This window comes from Ursus americanus, chromosome 1, assembly GCF_024610735.1.
Source record: "Ursus americanus isolate L20-20 chromosome 1, mUrsAme1.1.p, whole genome shotgun sequence".
In the NCBI taxonomy this organism is placed as follows: domain Eukaryota; kingdom Metazoa; phylum Chordata; class Mammalia; order Carnivora; family Ursidae; genus Ursus; species Ursus americanus.
In genome coordinates this window covers 73,798,297-73,816,462 of record NC_142127.1, presented here as the reverse complement: position 1 = coordinate 73,816,462, position 18,166 = coordinate 73,798,297, and the positions used below count along the sequence as shown (strand labels likewise).

The 18,166-nt window shown below is 39.7% G+C and overlaps 1 protein-coding gene across 4 annotated transcripts in view; it reads right to left on the bottom strand.

Annotated features, from left to right (window-relative positions):
- The window catches only part of SPATS2L (spermatogenesis associated serine rich 2 like), a 160,471-nt gene that overhangs the window by 125,242 nt on the left and 17,063 nt on the right, over positions 1–18,166 (bottom strand). For all 4 annotated transcript variants that reach the window (XM_045806418.2, XM_045806417.2, XM_045806423.2 and 1 more), the window contains exon 2: positions 13,072–13,121. The gene's annotated coding sequence lies outside the window, so the exon portion shown is untranslated. The remainder of the gene's footprint in view (positions 1–13,071; positions 13,122–18,166) is intronic.

The following is an 18,166-nucleotide window of genomic DNA, read 5'->3' as shown; positions in this document are numbered from 1 at the left end:
ACATTCTAATTTGTGAGAACTGTGAGACCTGAAAATGCAGGAGCCCGACAGCAGGGAAAACGAGCCCAGCGTTAGGAGGAAGAAGCTTCTATCTTCTCTAGACCAGTGGCAAGGAAATACCCATGTCCTGTATGGCTTGTTGCTCCCAGTCTCCTCTTCCTTTTTCTTCCCTGGTCCTCCTCTCCCAGCACCACCTATCACATCTCCCTGGGGTCTAGCTCTGCTCTCCTGTCCCACATTTTGAAGCAACCCCTCTTTTTTTTTTTTTTTTTTTTTTTTTTTGTGCCATGGCCTTTCTAAATCCTCATCTTCACATTTGATTTCCACTTCTTTTCCACTGGCCTAAACCTTGTCCTACCTCCTCTTCCATTTCATGGCCCCACGCCAGTGGTAAGAGACAAGGTCCCAGACCCTGTATGATACACTGAAGGATACTTAATGACAAGTCACCAGTATGTAGTGAGCAGAGACTTGAAAGAAAATTGATTTTGCATGATTTAGAAAAGAAAAAAAAAAAAAAAAGGAAAGGGTGTTAAGGGCTACATTAATGAGGGAGAGTTAAAGAGAACAAGTGTCAGTGAAATTCCTTGGCATATTAAAAGTGTTATGCCGAGTTTGCTGAGGCGCTAAATATGCCTGAATGCCACCATTCTGGAAGAAAAAAAATCATTTTCATCGTGAAACCTGAGGTCTGCTGAGATTTCAAGAAAACCTCAAGAGGAACATGTTGTTTTTCATCTGAACCAGCAGTCTATCCAAGGAGCAAGGGCCAAATTCACCGGACTAACAGAAAATACCAACAGTTGGCCCAAACTTAAGTGTCATGGTGCGGCTCTTTACAGTATGTGGAGCGCTTCCAAATCATTATCTTATTTGATCCTCACCACAGTTTAGTAAGGTAGGTGTTAGTAGTCCCACTTCAGAGATGGGGAAAGTCAGGCTCCCAAAGGTTAGTGACACAGTCGAGTCACTCAGGGTGTTTGGTAAGTGACTGAGAACATGGACACTGAAGCAAGATCACTTCGGTTCAAGTCCAGGCCCTGCCCACCATTAATTATGAGACCTTGAGCAACCTACCTTCACCACGCCTCGGTGTCTACGTCATAAAACGTCGACACATGACAATATTACCCATCACAGGACTGTTTAGAGAACTAATCGAGTTAATACATTAGAATGGTTACAGAATTAGGAAGTCAGTCTGGTTTACACAGTAAGCACTTAAAAAATGTTCGGAAGAGTCAGTTCCCAGAGCTAAATGTTTTAAGGCCAAATGAGGTATCTTTATTTTTAACAATTACATTGCTTCTATGATTCATAATTTTATCAGTAGAGAATTAGCTATTTCTCACAAAAGGAAAATACATGCTAAAAGGAAACCCTGAATTGGATATAATAAGTCAAAAGGGAAGAAAAGGGCAAAAGTTCAAGTGTGGTTTCTTGAAAGAACCCCATTAATTTCTGTTTCCAGAAAAATACTGTACACGATTTAAGTATTTTCAGTCATTTTCGAGCACAATGAAAGGTCAAGTTAAATGGAAGTAATATTTGTGTAGCCCATGGTGACTGTCGGGGAGTCTGTTTCCCATGGCCTGGTCCTTGATGTGGACAATGAGGCACTTCTCCAGGCGAGGGCCGAGGAGAAAGGGCTGTGCCGCCCCCCCCCCCCCACCAGCCCTCCTGCCTCCTGCTGCACCCACTCCACGTGAGCTTTCTGTGAAGGGAGGAGAACAAAGCTGCAGCTGGCAACTCTGGAGTGCTGTGGAAAAGAGCAATTTCCCTCAGAGAAGAGGGCAGTGGGAAATCAGCAGCAGAGTATCACCAGGACACATTTTCTCGTTTGTAGTTTCCTGTGGCCATGAGGAAAAAAAAAAAAAAAAAAAAGAGGCCGAAGTGCAGAGAATGTGGTGTTGGGAGGGTAGGAAAGAACAGAGGGAACAACCAATACTCAAGGCTGTCAGATGCAAACCGCAGGCGGCTGGAATAACTATGAAAAAAGAACCAGCCAGCAGAACATCCCAAGGCAGCAAAGAGAGTCTCGTGCAAAAGAGCAAAGGGAGTGTCATGGCAGAGAAGTTCTGGAAGTGTAGGTATGTCAGAGGGCCATAAGAGAAGCCACAGAAGACCAGGAAATGAGTGACTGAGTGATGGCTCAGTCTTTTTGGAGTGCAGGTGAGGGACTAGGAGATGGCCACAGTGGAGCTCTGAGCCATCATCTACAGGCGGCACAGGTGAGGTCGCCTGAGCCTCCTTCCTAGAAACTGCACCTCCTTCTACAGTATCATGTGAAGCGTGTTTCCGGTGGCACAAGTGTGGACCGGAGGGCTCCAAAGTCAAGTATAGTATGATGGAACCCAGTTAAGGAACTCAGGGCATCTCTGACCTAAGAGTTACATGTGAAAAAAGGAAATCAAACTTGAAACAGGAACATATTCAGCATTAAAACACAAAGTTATGGACTGTTATTCAGCCCAGAAGTTCTTCATGTCACAAGCGTAAAAAGAACAATAACATACCACATCTGTATAGTATTTTAAACTTTAAAAGCATTTTAATAAAAGCGATCTTCTATCCCACATGGGTATTTTTCATGCCCCAACAAGACACATTCTTCACATTATCATGAGTCCCTAACAATTGACTTTATGCTACTGCAAACGTTTTTTTTTTTAATCTATAAATACTACTCATAGAATTTTATCTATAAATATCATACATAAAAGCCAAATGGTGGGTTTTAGGTACTGAATCTATTCTAAAACAACTACTACTTTTCCAGAGCGACTAATTAAATATAATTTACATTAACTGAACTAGGTGTGAACATTGCAATACTCCTCATAGACCATTAAGCGTATCTCATTAAGAAGTTTCTATATTTCCAAGCCCTCAGACATTCTAAGGGTGTACTATAGATGAGTAATTATTTTTAAAAGAATATATTAAAAGATATCCCTCAAGGGTCTTTAAAAACAGCTCTTAATAGCATAAACAGGAAGCATGTTATAAGGTTATGAAGAATGGTGGAATAAAAATGGTTGTGGCCTATTTCCATAAAGAAGCATGGAAAAAAGAAAACAAGCTAAAATTACTTCCAGCTTGCTGAGTTAAAATGAACTGCTATGTCATTAGGCAAGTGTCTTATTTACTCTTTGCCCTATATACAATAATAACATGTGTTGTTCAGAGTCAAGAGTTCACATTAGCACTTTTTAATTTAGGAAAAGGGGGAAATTGTAAACCCTAAGGAACAGTTTTCCGGCTGACATAGTTCAGCACGCCTGGAGGGTGATGTGTATTTTGTACCCAAATTTTTATTAAACATTGTGTCCTTGAGATACAAAAATAACACTTCTGACCCACAGTCAGCACAGCATTCACTCTGAGGGTCTTTCTTTCTTTCAGATTTGATGGTAAATTTGTGTGATCTGTCCTCTTTTGGTCATCTGGTTTCCTATATGACTGACAGCATACATTTGGGAGACAGCTGCCTGGCTCTGTCTGGGAGAGAAGTTGCAGCTTGGAGAAAGGAAGTGAAGCAGAGAGCTAACCCTTGGCCTTGGCACCAGGCGCTCATCAACTGATGTGTTAAAGCAAAATTCTATAAAGTAGAAACTCATACCGCCAGTATGGTGAGAACTCTGCAAACCTACTTACATTAAGAAATGCTGTGATCAGCTGAACCTTTTCTTTGGATATGTTAACTTCTGGAGTAAATTAAGCCTTCTGAAAAGTTGTATCAATTCCTTCTATACCACTGAGTTTTTAAGTTAGTCTAGGTTTTGGTTTCTCCAATCCCTTAGTCCCCATCGCGGCATTCACCCTGTTGAGGTCTTTTATAGCCCACATCGCTAGTTGGTTTTGCTGTGCCTATTCATGTGGTTACTTATGTTTCCACTGTCTGGCTCCTCTACTAGAATATTAGCTCCATGTATTGGAAGATCCCAATCTATTAAAGTTGGGTACTGATTCCTTGATCAGAGTTTATCTGGCCCAGAGTATATCTGCCCAATATATAATTCATCAATATATAAATCACAGAAAAAACTGCCAGAACGTATTCCTTCTTTCAGTAAATACTAATTGAACATCCCTATGTACCAGGCAATGGGCACAAGCACTGGGAATACTGGTGAAGAGAACTTACATTCAGACAGTCAGTGGTCTATTATGGGGCTAGCTGAATATATCATGTACTGTCTTGCTAAATCTTTGAGCAGACCACAGAGAAAGAAGACGAAAAGAGAACATCAGTTCATTAATCAGAGCACAAGCTCACAGACGACAAAGCCGCATCTCTTCTACTTCTTTGATTTAATCTCTCTAACTCTTTGTCACTCTAGGTAAGCAACACATGTCCTCTTAATTGGCTGCCAGAGCCCTCCTCAAGCTCTCTTTTCAGAAAGCTTTGCCAAAGTCTTATGAACAATTTTGCTATTCCAGAAAATGTTAATGCTCAAGGTACCCCTTTAAAAGAAAAGGAAAATTCCTTTGAGATTTTTTTCCCCTCAGTAACGAGGAATGCAATTAGGCCTATACTTGGCACTTTGTCAGTTCCCAGAGCCAAGAGATCTCAGGGTTAGGAGAACAAAGCTACCAAGATGCTTTTGCTATTGACTATGGCCGGCCCACAGTTCAAGGGTTAAAGCCTGAGAATGTTTTACCCCTTGACTTGAATTTCTCATGTAAGTAACTTCCAAATACCAAAGCTTAGAGGAACCAGAAAGCAAAATCCTTTCCATTACTTTATTGAAAAATTATGTATGCTGTGACTTATCGCTAATGCTGGACTTTCAAAGCATTAGTCAGGACACCTGCAAACCTTCGGACAACAGCTGCCAATACCAGTTTAACATTTCATGGCTCAGCACTTAAAATATGACAAATAACAAATCATCCTTGTAACCAGTGTGAGGCACTTGGTTGGTAATGTATTGAGTTGGTAAAAATGAATGAACTATAGATTATGTTGTAACTCAGCACTTCAGCCGACGGAGGCTAAGTAAACGGTGATTGCCATTACTGTCTCTCCATCTTCAGTGGCGTGCTCTCGCTAAGAAAGCAACTTCTTTACAGAAGGAATATGTCCCTGTGAATTAACAATAAACACCATGGTGATTTCAGATATATATGTGCTTGAAAAACAAAGAATTTCGGAACTCCTTATAGCTTTATGGCGAATGATCCAGACCTGGCAGGGCAATATTTGAAAGTGATGTTCAACTTGTTTTGGAAAATAGTCATCACTTTTTCAGGCTTACAAATATTTTCATCATTTCCATTCTTGAAGTATTACAGATAATTGCCTAAGCCCCGGTAGAACAAATGCTCCTTATCAAATCCTTGTTTGGTGTGAGGAATGGCGGTACGCATCTGTTTAGGAACGGCTGTGATATATTCAAATACATGTTAAGAGGCTCCCAAGAGAAAAAAAGTTATGGCCCTTTAATAATGTGACGACTTCTCTGTAGTACGCAGACTCTGTGCACCTCTCTTCCCATCTTCCCGGTCTGGCATAAAATGTTAGGGCAAGTCAGGCTGTCAGTGAAGGGAATATCAGCATTAGGAACGTTAAAGTGTATTTAATACCTTCTCTCTAACGAGAGGTCAAGCAGTAGCTAAACGTAGACACAGAGTTGAACCCTGGAGAGGCAGCCTAAGCAAAAGGATGCCCCTTGGGACCCACACAGAAATTTCCACATCAATGAAAGTGATTTCAAGTTCAGTGTACACCTGAAAAAGAACATGAGAAGCCACCCAGGTCCCGTTAGGTGTGTTGACACTTACTGAAGAAATCACTCATTTAATTCCGTATTTATACTCGATTCTTTTTATGTAAATTCCTTAAAGAAAGTTGAGTCATTAGCAATTATTGAAACACTAATACCAGTTTGTAGGTAGAAGCTCACAGGGATCCCTGATTTTCTGGAACGGCCTAGGGTATGCAGGACTAGACCTCCCGGGAATGCTGTCTATACTAGGTGACCCTGGCCCCTCACCCAAGGCTGACTGGTAAAAAGCAGTCAGTCAACCTAAGTTGGACGAGATAGATTCTCCCTTCCAGGGGCCTCAAACTTGGAAGCATGAAATGCAGAGGGTACAAGTCACCAGTGTCACATTAATAGCAATATCTCGGAGAAGAGGGACACAAAACCTATGCTGTGATCGCCAGAGCTTCCAGGCTGCAACCCTTCATGTAGTTTCATGGTTCCACCCTTCCTTCAAGTCTGGGAGATGGCCCAGGATACTTTCAATAAAAATGATTAAAATAATTGGGTTTTTTTGTTGTTTGTTTAAGCTAGTCAATCTGTTTCTGTAGCTTCCAATCAAAGAAACTTGTAAGTTAAGGACATCAGCACTCTAATAAAAAGTTACATTTCGTTACAGGAGAAATATAAGGGACATGATGATAATTCGTCGCATTTGTAGGAAAATCTACATTTTACAGATGCTTTCATATGTGATCCCCATAAGGGTTGGAGAAGGGTTGCTGTTGTCACCCTCACAACGGAGAAAAGGCAGTGCAGCTCAGAGAGGGTACTACCTGTGTGCTGTGGCCTGGCTGCAGGCAAATGGCAGAACCAGGCTGAGAACCCAAGTCTACTGAGTGCTGGTAGCGCCCCTCCCACTGCAAGCCATGACGCACGTGCCATCTAGTACTTGCTATTACTTTTGCTTTGGGAAAGCCTACCTGATGGTATTCAACTTTTATTTTTAGCATACAAAACCCTTAATTAAAAGGATATGTTTGTACAGAGACTACAAACAAAACAGAAAAACAGAACTATTCTGAGTGTGTGTGCGTGTGTGTATGTCATTTCATCTCTCCTTCTCCAACTCCAACACAGGCTTGAGAAAAGTTTTAATAAAGTAAAATATATAAGCTATTGCCTTAGTGTTGATATTTGCCAATAAAAAAACATTAGGGCTGAGAGGTGCCTCCTTTTGATATGGGTAGTAAGTTTACCATCTTCTACATATTTTAACTATTAGCAGCAGTACCCTTTGAGCTGCATGGCAGTGGTGTTCAAGATGTTTTCAACATGTAACCCCAAATATGTGCAGTTGTTTATTTACAATTCATATACGTATATTATTATATTAACATGTTATATACTTTCAAGAACATGAACAAAATAGAAAAGGAAGGACAGATTTTACTAATCATGACTATCTCAAGGCAAATACACGCAGGACAAGGTTAAGGATTAATTAACCACAGTGGACATAAATCCATAGGTCTCCCAGAGAATTTAGAATTTTTGTGGTCAGCTTCTTGCAAGACCTGATTCAACGGTTGCGGTCATTACCTCAGAATGTGGCTGACAAAGAGTTCATGCTAAACTCTGCCATTTTCTTGTGGCTTGCAATATGAAAATTCTCTTCCACTTATGGAAATTCTTTACAGAATCTTTTAAAGATTCTGTTAGTTTGTGAGGGTTTGTTAAAACTAAAATATAAAATTTGCAAATCCAGTTAATGAGGCACCATGTATTTCACAAAATAACCTAAGTGGAGGAAGCAGTGGGGAAGCCCCTGTGAAGGGCCTGGCCTCGCCTCCCTCTCTCCAGGTGATAACTGACTCCCCGACATGTGGACCCAGGGATTATCCAGTGCCAGTATAATCACCAGCAGGCATCACGATGTTCTATGAAAATAAAATGAATGTAAATGCAAGTTCTAATCAATTTCTTTTCCACCCAAATGAATCTTCTCAAGAGCTCCCCAGGGTGTATATCCCACTTTGGAGACCACTTTGCCATGCAACGAAGCTATAGTTTACTTCCAGAGCATCTTACAATCACAGGAATCTCCAAGCCTAAAAGTATGGAAGACAAGGACAAACCAACCCAGGCCACAAAGAAAGTTATTTTGCATTTTAAAAACTTTTTAAAATTATGAACCATAACTCAGCCAGAAAAGCACATAAAAGATTAATGTTTGATTCAATATGCTGCATATTGTCCATGTAACTACCCAACCAGTCAAAAACCAGGACCAGTGCCAGCATCCCCACAAGCCCTCCATGTCCCTTCTCTTCCCTAGCACACCCTCCCCCTAAGAGGTAGCCACTATCCTAATTCTTTCAGTAATAAATTCTTTGCTTCTCTTTATAGTTTGAGCCACTTATGTATGCCCCCCTTAGCAACAGTGTGGTTTTGTCTGTTTTCACACTTCATATAAATAGAATAAGATTGTTATATATTATTTCGTATCTTCTTCCTTTGAACATCTGTCCGTAAGATACATCTGTGTTAGTGTGTGTAGCTCTAGTTCATTCTTTTTCATTGATGTGTAGTATTCCATCTTACTATTACAGCACAATTTATTCAGCCATTCTGCTACTGAAAGATATTTTGTATGGTTCTTATTTGAGATGAATACAAACACTGCTATTAAGAACATTTCACACCTGTCTCTGGATGCACATGGATGTACGTTTCTCTAGAATACGTGCATCTGTGCACAAAGTAGAACTGCTGGGTCCTAGCATAGTTTAAAAAAAACTCTAATCATGGACCCTGATTTCAAACTATGCTACAAAGCTACAGTATTCAAAACAGTATGGTGTTGGTACAAAAACAGACAGACAGATCGATGGAAAAGAACTAAGAGCCCAGAAATAAACCTATACATATATGGACAATTCGTTCATGACAAAGGAGCCAAGAACATATAGTGGAGAAAGGAGAATCTCTTCAATAAATAGTTTTGGGGAAACTGGACAGCCACATTCAGAAGAGTGAAACGAGACTACTATGTTAAACCATACACAAAACTTAATTCAAAATGGATGAAAGACTTGAATGTAATACCTGAAACCATAAAATTCCTAAAAGAAAACAGGTGGTAATCTCCTTGACATCAGTATTAGCGACATCTTTGTGGACCTGACTCCAAAGGCAACGGAAACAAGCAAAAATAAGTGGGACTACATCAAAGTAAAAAGCTTCTACACAGCAAAAGAAACCATCGTCAAAATGAAAAGGCAACATACTGAATGGGAGAAGATATTTGTAAACCGTATATCCAATAAGAGGTTAATATTCAAAATACATAAAAAATTCAACAAAAACCCGAACAATTCAATTAAAAAATGGGCACAGGATCTGAATAGAGATTTGTCCAAAAAAGACATACACATAGCCAACAGGTGCATGAAAAGATGCTTGATATCATTAAGTATCAGGGAAATGTATTTCAAAACCACAATTCTAACACCTGTTAGAATGCTGATTACCAGAAAGACAAAAAATAACAAGTGTTGGAGAGGATGTAGAGAAAAGGAAACCCTCATATACTGCTGGTGGGAATGCAAATTTGTGCAGCCACTATGGAAAACAATATGGAGGTTCCTCAAAAAACACTGCAGTGAACATAAGGGTACATATAATCTTTCCAAATTAGTATTTTTATATTCTTTGGATAAATACCCAGAAATGGAATAGCTGGGTCATATGATAGTTCTATTTAATTTTTTTCCTCAAAAAAAGTTGTTCCTTATGTTCACTGCAGTGTTATTTACAATAGCCAAGATATGGAAACAACGTATGTGTCTGTGAATAGATGAATGGATAAAGATGTGGTCTATTTACATAATGGAATGCTACTCAGCCATAAAAAAGAATGCAATCTTGCCATTTGCAACACCATGGATGGACCTTGAGGACCTAAGCAAAATGAGTCAGATGGAGAAGGATAAATATCATATGACTTCACTCGTATGTGGAATCTAAGAAAAACAAACCAGAAGAATAAACAAAATAAACCGAAAACAAGCTCACGGATACAGAGAACAGACAAGTAGTTTCCAGAGGGGAAGGGAGTTGGGGGTGGGTGAAATGGATGATGGGGGTCAACTGTATCATGATGGATGGTACCTAGACTTGTGGTGGTCACTTTGCAGCGTATACAGATGTCAAATTACAAAACTGTATACCTGAAACTTACATTTATTTTTTTGAAACTTATACATTTTGAAAAAAAGAACACAAAACAGAGATCACTACAGATTATAAACAAAAACCAAAAAACAAAATACACCTAAGGGAAGGTAATTCTAGTGCATCTCTTGGCAATCAATTTTAATATTAACTAACTCTTCTGCAGCCATGATGAAAGCTCATTAAGTTACTAGATTTATCTTTCCCTGGATTTTCACTCCTGCACATTCATTAAATTTGAACTACGATATTAAATACATTTAACTCTGTTAAAAATAGTTTGAAATTTTCCAGTGAATTCATTGAAGCCAATTCTCTCAAGCCCTCTCCCCACATATATATTTTTTACATATTGTAATCACAATTTTCCTTTTAATGAGGGACAACATTGTATCTACAAAATATTCATTTGAACTTTAAAGAAATTTTGCACCAAAAGGGTTCAAGTTAACACTCATATTGATCAAGCACGAAAAGTCAGAAGTGTTAATTCTGTAGCCAAACTGAGGAATACAAATACAAATAAGAGATTAATTCCAACTTTAGAGTCTCCAATGTTTCATAACCATCATGAATGATCTCCAAATGGACTGAATAAATGGGACATACTTAGATGACAATATTGTGGCACCAGCAAAATTGGCCTGCTCATCAGTCTCCCACTATCTTACTGATAATAAACATGGTAATGAACACTTATTATAGTGCCAGGTACTTTCTGCATATTAGTTCATATATGCAATGCTATTTCATCCTCAAAACAATCCTTAAGGTAGGTACTATTATTCTTCCCAATTAGAAAAGGAAACGGGGGTACAGAGAGGAAAGTAACTTGACCAAGGTCCATGGCAGTAAGTAGTTGAGTTAGGTATCAAAACCCAGCTTCCTGGTGTCTCAGTCCCTACTCTTACCACACTGCCTGGCAACATATTGGTTTTGCTGTTGTCACTGTTGGCATTGTTATTATTCTGATAACGACAAGAACAGTTCTTTAAAACCAGAGCAAAACGTGTGAACCAATAAGAGGGGGAAAAAAATTCTATGTACATTTGTTTTGATTTATGAAAATTTTGTGAAAATGATTGTAACCAAGCAACTCTAACTCTGGGAGAACTAATTAAGAAATGAATTAAGGGATTCAATGCATACCCAAATTAGTCATCAGAGCTCAAAGATCTGGAGTTCTGGTCTGTATCCAGCTTTGGCACTCACATCCAAAATAAACATGACCAGAAAAGAACCACAAGCTCACAATTAAAATGGATTTATATGGCTTACGCGTCCACATGGGAGAGGCCTCTTCCTAATTGAATTCGGACACCTCTTCAGTTATTGTGGGTTTCATTTGCCATCTCCCTACTCTTTTGTAACTGCTGGCAATAGGATTATGCTGAGGGAGAAATCATTTCAACCAGTGATGTGTGCAGAGCGAGCATAAAAAGATAAAAGAAAAGCCTTTGAACTGTAATTAGAAAATTCCTTAAGTGTGTTCATGTGACATACGTTTGAGACTATGACCAACTGGCAAGACAAGTTATGGAATGGATGTCCAATGTCACCTTCCTGGGTAAGCAGCCAGTAAAAGTAGTGTTCAACATGCGATTAGAGTAATCTTTTGCAGGCTAAAACACTCCTGCTTTCTACCTCTAATATGATTAGTGACAGACAGCTGGAGGCATCTCATTCTCCTGACAAAAATATGATCAGAATTGTTTTCAATTGGTATATCTTTCCATCAAGCTGTTTGTTGCCCTCCAGCAGAATAATCAGAGTTTCTGATTATTTGGTACGTTCCAAGAAAACAGTAATTGATTGTGCCCTTGCTTGCCTGATAGAGAGAAGGCTGCCAGAATTCACATAGTAACTCTTCAGTTGTCTAACCCAAAGAAAACCTAAGCAGTGGGCGCGTGTGTGTGTGCGTGTGCGTGTGTGTGTCAGAGAGAGAGAGAGAGAGAGAGAGAGAAGGAATCCAGCCAGTAGTTTTCATAATAATTCTCTTTGAACAACTATAAACAAAGTGTTTTCAATGGTGATTCAGATTTCAGATATGAGGAAGTAAAATTATTCTATTTCACTCATGGAAAACTACCAATCCCCACCAATGTTAATGGCTCTTTTCAAAAAGTTACAGTCATCTTACTACTAAAGTTTCAGGATTATAGAAAAAATCAAGTTCAGATTTAACATTCATGGAAATATTCAAGTGCAGTGAGACCTCATTCATTTGGACTACTTCCGTTTAGAATTTACAATCATTTGACCAGTGTCCGGACCGGTGATGATCTTTTCACAATGAATGTATGACTTGCTAAGCAAATGAATTTAAACAAGCAAGACTACTGGGGGAAAAATTAACATATTTCAGGCAAAGTATGATGAATCAAAAATAACAACATGCTTTCCGTACAGCAAACACTTTTGATGAACCCATTCAAATACTAATGACTGATAACAATAATAATTACCATTTAATTGAATGTCAATCTTGCACAGTTCACATTACCTACATGAGCTAGAAATATCCCAAGAACTCTGCAAGATGGGTAGAATTATCCTTATCTCAGAGAGGAGGAAACTGAGGCTCAGAGAAGCAAGTGACATGCAAATACCGCATAATTACTAGGCAGCCGGAGCAGGATGCAAAGCCAGGTTGTCTGGCTCAAAAGCCTATGACCTTCCACTCCCACTCAACCCTGAGTGAGCACTGAAGACTGCAAGTCAGACTTCTAGAGTCACTGGAGCAAGTTCTTCAACAACAACAACAACAAAAATAGAATCACTGCAAGGATGGACAGCCAGGCAGCTGGCTCCAGAAATCATTCTTCTTTTCTGTAGAAAGAATGATTCCTTTCTATATCACTAGGGCATCTATAAAATACACATTTATATGTTGAAGTATTTTGCATGCATGAAACTACTCTGAAGAAACACACAGAAATGCTGATGGAGGTGGAGAAGGGGGGTGTAGGTGAGGCAGGAGTGCCTCAGGTCCGCTGCCCCTTCCCTGCACCCCATTACGAGTGACTTCAGCCTATACCCGTCCCTGGGAGTCAGCTGCAGGTGCAGGGACAGCTGGTCATGGGCAATGGAAGAGAGCATACAGAAGGAAACGAACATCTCTACTTACTCAAGAATCCACAGGGATATTCCTGAAAGCAGCCTGGATTCCGGAACGCTCTAGGAGAAAAGGAAATTTGGGAGGTCAGATCTCACATTTAGCAGCCATACCACCCTGTTCCATCACACCCCAAGCATGGGATCTGGAGTCAGGCAGATATGAAATTGGTCCTTCCTTACCTATGACTTAATATTTGTTAGGTAGGTTAACCTCTCTGTGCCTCAGTTTACTCAACTGTGAGATGGGCTATAATAACATTAGCCTCCTCATGGAGTTGTTGAGAAAACTGGATAATATACAATCCGTGCCATGAATTCAAAACACAATAGTGCTGTTTTAGTAAGTACAACAGCTAACATTTATTACTTCAAAAGTGCCTAGCATTGTTCTAGGGCTTCAGATAGGCTAATTCTTCAATACCTTGAGGTAGGCACTATTGCCACTGGCATTTTGCAGATGTAGAAAATGAGGCACTGAAAGGTCAAATCACGTTTCATAAAAGTATACCGGGTAAGCGGGGGACTGGGGACATGGGACCATCCGGCCTCCGAAGCGGGATGCTATGCAGTGATATCCTGCCTAATATATTATAAATAAATGTTAGCTACTGTTATTATTGCTCTATAATATTCTCCTCCCCAAGAGATAGTCTATAATATTCACAAAACCCCAGGGAGCTTACCATTTAGCTAGTCACCACTTAGGCACACAGATAGGTGCCAGGGTCCTAAGTCACTCACTAAGTCAACAATCTCAAATATTCCCTGAAATGCTCTGTTATGCATTATGTGGGGCTGCAGGGGCTCTGGTCATTGCTCCTGCAGTCAGATCAACGTCCATGAAGCAAAGGGGGAATGACAACAAGGAGAACGCATAGAAGGAGCAGTAGAGGGTGTCAGGACTCTGGACACTGTGCCCGGCTCTGGCACCAGCCCTCTTGCTGGCCTTCTCCAAGTCAGCTTACCTCTCTGGGTTTCATCTTTAAATGAGTGGACTGACCTGAGATTCTAATTTACAATTTTATTCTGATTCTCTTTCAGTCTGAGTTCCTCTCAATAGTCCATTTTTGAGAGAATAGATTATAATTCTTCATTCATCCAACACACATTGACGGAACACAATGCCAGGCACTGTAAACAGTGCTCAGGATATCAACACAAGACTTGGCCCCACTTTGTAATTAGCTCTGTGAGCAGGATCAAGTCCTATCAAGGAAATCTTGGCAATTAGAAGAGCAGGGGAGGTTGCAGCCCTGAGGACAGCTGCACACGCCCATTCCGCCCTATCTGAACCCGGGGAGTGGCCCCAATGAATTCTACACCAATCCAAAACCGGGGTCCCACACTGGGGGAGGGGGTGCCATGCTAAAATGATGGGGCAGGTAAGAGTGTCTGTGAAAAGTAAGGCAGAAACTAGACAAACTGCTTGGGCTGAGGGTTAGGTTTGTTTTCTAAGAGTAATAGTGTTGTATGCAATTAACCAAAGAGAGGAGAACTCATCTGACACTTTACTTGACTTTCTTGACTTTATTAAGGTATACTAATGGCCACTTTGGTAGCAATCTTTTATGCATGTGTGTGTGAGTGCACACGTGACTGCTTCTTTGAGAAACATTTACTTTGACACAAGATGCTACTGACTTTATTTAAAGATTGGTTCATCATCCTTAAACATGTTTCTTTCACAGAAATTCCTCGGAGGGGAATAATTCTGTGAGTATAATACTTCCATTAAAAAGAAATTGATTTTAAAATATGCTTTTCAAACTTTTGACAAAAACAATTTTTTGATTTTACGAACTAAAAAAGGCAAACAATGTTGTGGAGACAATGTAATAAATAACATGAGTTGTCAAATAAGCTATTAAACATTTATAGATATAATTTTTAATACAGACTTTTAAACATGCCCCAGAATGTCCATCAATCTTTGATATGGGAGAAAGTAGCATTTTGGCAAAGTCTATCTCCTACCACAACAGAAGTCAGCACAAGATGTTTATGGTTCTTAAAGAGAGCAATGATGGCTTTCTTTGCAGGGTGGTTATATTTTCAGCACATAATTTTAGAGGGCAAAAAATGGGAGAAAATACAAAAAATGTATTATTTTGATAGGTATTCAGGTAAGTACCCTCTACATGGAAGTCTATAGAGAATTTGGTTCCTAAATTGGCCCTGAAAGAGGTTCCAAAAATGTTTTAAGCAACATTGTTGGAGTTCATGCATAAATGTCAAAGATGACAACGCTGAGGAACGAGACTCTCTTGGATATATAAATTAGAGCTTTCTTAACCTTGGAAAGAAAAAGTTAAAAATTTAGTAGTGATTACCCCTGTATGAAGAATTATGGGTGTTTTTTTTTCCCCTTTTTTCTTTATAATGTCTCTGCTTTCCAAACATCCTATAATTAGCATGTGTTACTTTAACAATTTTTTTAAAAAACATTTTTTCGATCTCATGATATATTATGGAAAGTCACCTAATATAAAAAGTGAAAAGGCTTTGGAATCAGACAAACTTGGGTTCAAATCCCTTTCTGGTTTGGTGCCCTCAGATAAGCTACTCAGTGGCTCCTGCTGCACATAAGATGGAAATAATAACACATGCTTTGAAGCCCCATTTTGTGTCCTAGAGGTGAGATACTGTAAGTGCTTAGCACAGAGCAGGAGCCCAGCTAAGGATAATCACTCTTCTCTCCACAGTGCACAAGGAAGGAAGGACTCTCTGATGACAGTAAGTAAATTTGTTTGTGTTTATAAATTGATTTCAGACCATCTGTTTATGGAAACACTGGGAGTTTTTAAGAGGTAACTCTCAGAAATCTTCTAATGGTTAAAAATTCAGAGAAAGAAGTAGGAATGAGTTTATACCCTACTCTCCTTTCCCTCACAATTATTAGGACCCTCCAGTTTAAAACTCTTGGGTTCACTTGCTCCCGCTGCTATGCTGCCATGTTGAGAAACCCCCTGCTTGGGATGGGAGTTGGGGGAAGGGTTAAGACAGACCCACTGCAGCACAGAGAAACCATAGCTACCACAATCAAGATCTTTTCCATTTTCTCATTCCTTATGATTAAAGTGAGCAAAATAAATTATGGGATTGCTTAAATGAGGGGTGAGGGATACAACTTTTTTATGGTCTTTCTTTCTTTCTTTCTTTCTTTCTTTCTTTCTTTCTTTCTTTCTTTCTGCTAGCTACGTTGATACTTTCATCCTTTTCAGCTAAAGGTAGTTCAATCAGTTAGGTTTATGACAAAATATATGTACTCAACAAAATATGGCTGTTGGGGATATGCTGCCCTTGGATATATGTTGCTGTAACTTGACTACAGGAAGAAATATTGATTTAACTGGCTTTAACATCAAGTCAGGTATTTGTTGACACGTGGAAATGAAAAATATCAAAACCATGAAAAGCTTGATATATAGGTCAAGTCCCATTTCAGCCCCCTCCAAGGGACTGTCCAAAGTCTTCTGCTGTCTTGGAATTGTGTTCCAGTGCTGCTTGCCCCAGTCACAGATAACATGAATTTTCATTATAATGGGATTTGCTACATAAATGAATATGGGTATAGATTGTTATGTAATACAATTTATTGTAGAAAGTACAGTAAAAAACCCCCCCAAAAAATCATTATGTGTTTAACTTCTCCCTTTTCCCAACTCTGGAGGCATAGCATGCTTTCTACCAAAGGTATGTAATGTTCTCTCCTTTTCAGTGTCTTACTACTCCTTATTCCTCTCGTGGGGCCTAATACAGAGTAGACACTCAAGAAACAGCTGATGAAGAAATGAGCTGAATAAAATGTGGTACCAAAGCAAATGAGGGAAATTCAAAATAGTTTCCAGTGTAAGAGAAATAAATTTAACAAACCGATTCAAAGTGAGCATAGCAAGCAGGTTTAGCCATTCCCAGCTAGCATAGTGATCTGTGGGCCTTCAGGTGGCTCCCTATTGCTAAACAGTCAGAGAGCTTGTCTAAAATGTCCAGCACCCAGCTTACACACTCCCATCCCTGGGGAATGCCACAGAGACATTTCAATAATTAATTGCCTGACACATCTTCATAAGAGTCCTACAGCCCCTTCAGCTCTAGGGCAGCTAAGGACCAAATTCTGTCCTTCTAAAGTACTGAGAGAAAGGACCACCATGACCATCAGGGAGGCAATAAAAGGCAGAGAGGCTGGCCCACAGCAGCACAGGGAAAGGGAGTCAGTGCACCCCCAGGATTGGGAGTTACTTTCTTACAGCCAGACTCAGAAGTAGTTTCTGTGTCCTTAACTAGGACATAATCAGGGCTGCAGGAAAAACCAAGAGAGACTTCTGAAGAGCTTGCTGGACACTGCCCAGTGTCAAAATTCTTAACTTCTTGTTCTCTTTTCTTTTCCCTCCAGCAACAATGATTACTTTAATAATCAAAGAGTTTCCTATAATTTTTTATAAAGCAATCTAGTTGGAATATCTTTTTCCACCTTATAGTTTTTTTCTTAGAGCCTTTTTTTTGAATGCTACAATAACACATCAAATATAAAAATTTTGCTTCTATCTTGGAACAACATAATAGATCTAAATGCCTATTTTCACAAAAGTCTTGACCGTGTTCAAAGGAATCACCTATTGATGCCAAGGGCTTCCTTCCTTCATCAGAGGAATAAACCATGGGAATGAGCTTTGAGAGACTCCAAGCAAGGCACCAGGGGTTTCGAGGGCCAGACCGGGCCTATCCCATTATTATTGGGTAAAGCGTGAGCTAAGAGTTAGGAGGGTCTGGTGAGGTTAGCCCCAGGAGTGGTGTATTTTTGCATATATTTTACAAATATTCCCATTATCCATTTGAAAATATTTTAAATGGTAAATGGGCTTCTCCTCGAGAGGGATGACCCATGGCCGTCCATTAATAACTGGGAAACTCATCATAAAAGCACTTTGAGTTAACCACATGGTTTGCTCAATACATTTAATCCTCCATATGCCCTTTGCCTGTGCAGTAGTAGCTACCTTTGTAGGAGAGCCGAGGGAGCCGAGGGGCAGAGATAGTCAAGCATTCCACCCCGGGTTAGACAGCTACACAGGATGGAGCCACATCTTGAATCCAGGCTGCATATT